Raw genomic sequence first — 2,500 nt, forward strand, 5'->3', positions numbered from 1 at the left:
GAGAGAGAGAGAGAGAGAGAGAGAGAGAGAGAGAGAGAGAGAGAGAGAGAGAGAGAGAGAGAGAGAGAGAGAGAGATAGACGTACAAACAATGAAACTAACCCTACAACATATAATTTTCCTTACTCTTCTTTATTTCCTTGCGTTCAGTCCTCCCCTCTCACTTATTTTCGCCTCTCCCTCCTTCACCTCTCTGATCGGGACTTGGGAACCGATTCAGATCCGCCTCGAACAAACATACCGAGCACAACACGTCCAGAACACATGTAGAATTGCTTCCCTGTGTATTCAAGTACCTCCCTTGCCAATGTTCACCGAGGCAGCGTTGGGTTAAGGACTGAGGGCAATCACCTTTACCTGTGCGATGCTTGTAATTAGGGTCCAGCGGGAGCGTGTTTACTTAAGGTATTCTACGGGTGGTCACTTAAGAGTCTATTTTGATGCGTTTCTGCAGGTGCTCTGAAAAATGGAGGTAGGGAATGGCACAGTGATGAATGTCAAAGGAGGAGGGATATGATTAAATGTTGCTGGGAAGTGTGTTATGAATATTGGACTTGATAAAAAAAAGAGTAAAAAATTATTGCATGTTATGGTTAGATCACGTTAGAAACTATTTCTCTATATGCATTTTTTTCGTGTCTTTTGATTATTTATTTATTTTTTTACACTTTCTCCAAGTACCATTTTTTTTCCAATAGTATTTTTTCGTGAGCTTTGCTTTTTCCTTTTTTTCCCTTTATTAATTTCCGATTGTGAATTATGGTATATTCTCTCTCTCTCTCTCTCTCTCTCTCTCTCTCTCTCTCTCTCTCTCTCTCTCTCTCTCTCTCTCTCTCTCTCTCTCTCTCTCTCTCTGCTCTCTCTCTCTGCCCATGTAAAATATAACATCCAATGCACGTGGCAAAGTTATCTATCAAAGGACACCTCATTTTATTTCCCTTTCTTTATCTCCTTGTGTTCCATTCTCCACTCTTCCTCATTTTCGTTTCTCGTCCCTTTCTCCTCCCACTCCTCCTTGCTCCTGGTCCTCCATCTTATTCTCCTTCTCCTCCTCCCGTGGTCCTCAACTTGATAATTACTTACCATCAAGGTGACAAAGTTGGGGCCAGGTTTTATGTAGTCTTCTGAGGGAGTTGGCGGCGCTGTGTGACCCGCGCTGTATTATATTATCGGGGCCGCGGAGACCTGTGGAAGAGGAACGGTGCTTTGAGATGTCTGTGACTAAGGGTGCTTATGTGTGTGTGTGTGTGTGTGTGTGTGTGTGTGTGTGTAAAAGTGGATGCTTGTGAGTGTGTGTGTGGGGAAGGAACGGGGTGCTTGTGTGGGTGTGTGTGTGGGGGGAAGGAACGGTGTGTGTGTGTGTGTGTGTGTGTGTGTGTGTGTGTGTGTGTGTGTGTGTGTACGAGTATGTGTGTGTGTGTGTGTGTGTGTGTAAAAGTGGATGCTTGTGAGTGTGTGTGTGGGGAAGGAACGGGGTGCTTGTGTGGGTGTGTGTGTGGGGGGAAGGAACGGTGTGTGTGTGTGTGTGTGTGTGTGTGTGTGTGTGTGTGCTTGTGTTTTGTGTGCGTGTGAGTGAATGAGTGAGTGAGTGAGTGTGTGTGTGATTGGGTGGGTGGGTGGTTGGGTTGGTGGTTAAGTACTGTAAAGGTTGTGTGCTTGTCGGGGTAGCTAATGGTTTCAAGGAAAATTCCACCTACCTTCCTGAAAGTTGCATCTAAAATATATATCATTCTCCCCTTGGTTAATTATTTATCTTAACCTAACTAACCTATCCTATCCTAATTTTATCTAATCTAATTTAACCTAACCTAGCCTAACGCAACCTAACCTGTCTTTTCCTAACTTGAATCTAATCTAACATAACTCAACCTAACCCAGCCTATCTTATCCTAACTTTATCTAACCTAACCTAACCTAACCTAACCTAACCTATCCTAATTTTATCTAATCTAATTTAACCTAACCTAGCCTAACGCAACCTAACCTGTCTTTTCCTAACTTGAATCTAATCTAACATAACTCAACCTAACCCATCCTATCTTATCCTAACTTTATCTAACCTAACCTAACCTAATCTAACCTAACCTAGCCTAACCCAACACAACCTATCTTATCCTAATTTTATCTAACCTAACCTAACCCTAACCAAACTGATCCTATCCTGACCTAACCTAATCTAACCTAACCTAACCTAACCAAACCTTAGCTTATCTTATCTTATCTGACTCGCATTGCTCTGCCTTGCCTTATCTTACCCCATATAACCTAACTTAGCCTAATCGATCATAAAGGAAATTACTTGAAGGGAAATCATGAGGGTGGAAAGTTCAAGAGGATATTTTACACAGGGGAACTCAAAGTATGTGGTGTGCTGGAAATTTTGAGTGAATGTCAGTATATGTGGATGGATAGCAAGGTATGGTGTGGGTGTTTCTAGGGTGTTGTGGAAGAGAGTACTTGTGGATAAGACTGTGGGATGACTGTGTGTATATCTTTCGGGT

At 42.6% G+C, this 2,500-nt stretch overlaps 1 protein-coding gene and 1 long non-coding RNA gene across 4 annotated transcripts in view; one reads left to right on the plus strand and one right to left on the minus strand.

Annotated features, from left to right (window-relative positions):
- Positions 1 to 2,500, plus strand: part of LOC135090667 (hemicentin-1-like) — a 168,270-nt gene that overhangs the window by 43,344 nt on the left and 122,426 nt on the right. The gene's annotated exons all lie outside the window — the stretch shown is intronic.
- The window catches only part of LOC135090446 (uncharacterized), a 45,160-nt gene that overhangs the window by 18,609 nt on the left and 24,051 nt on the right, over positions 1 to 2,500 (minus strand). Inside the window, exons 2-3 of one of the 2 annotated variants that reach the window (XR_010261914.1) lie at positions 1,083 to 1,184; positions 1 to 458 (exon numbers count right to left, since the gene is read on the minus strand). The exon at positions 1 to 458 is cut by the window's left edge and continues 2,001 nt beyond it. This is a non-coding gene — a long non-coding RNA (uncharacterized LOC135090446). The remainder of the gene's footprint in view (positions 459 to 1,082; positions 1,185 to 2,500) is intronic. The other variant, XR_010261913.1, reaches the window with a different exon arrangement.

Source organism: Scylla paramamosain, chromosome 35 (assembly GCF_035594125.1).
Source record: "Scylla paramamosain isolate STU-SP2022 chromosome 35, ASM3559412v1, whole genome shotgun sequence".
Lineage (NCBI taxonomy): Eukaryota > Metazoa > Arthropoda > Malacostraca > Decapoda > Portunidae > Scylla > Scylla paramamosain.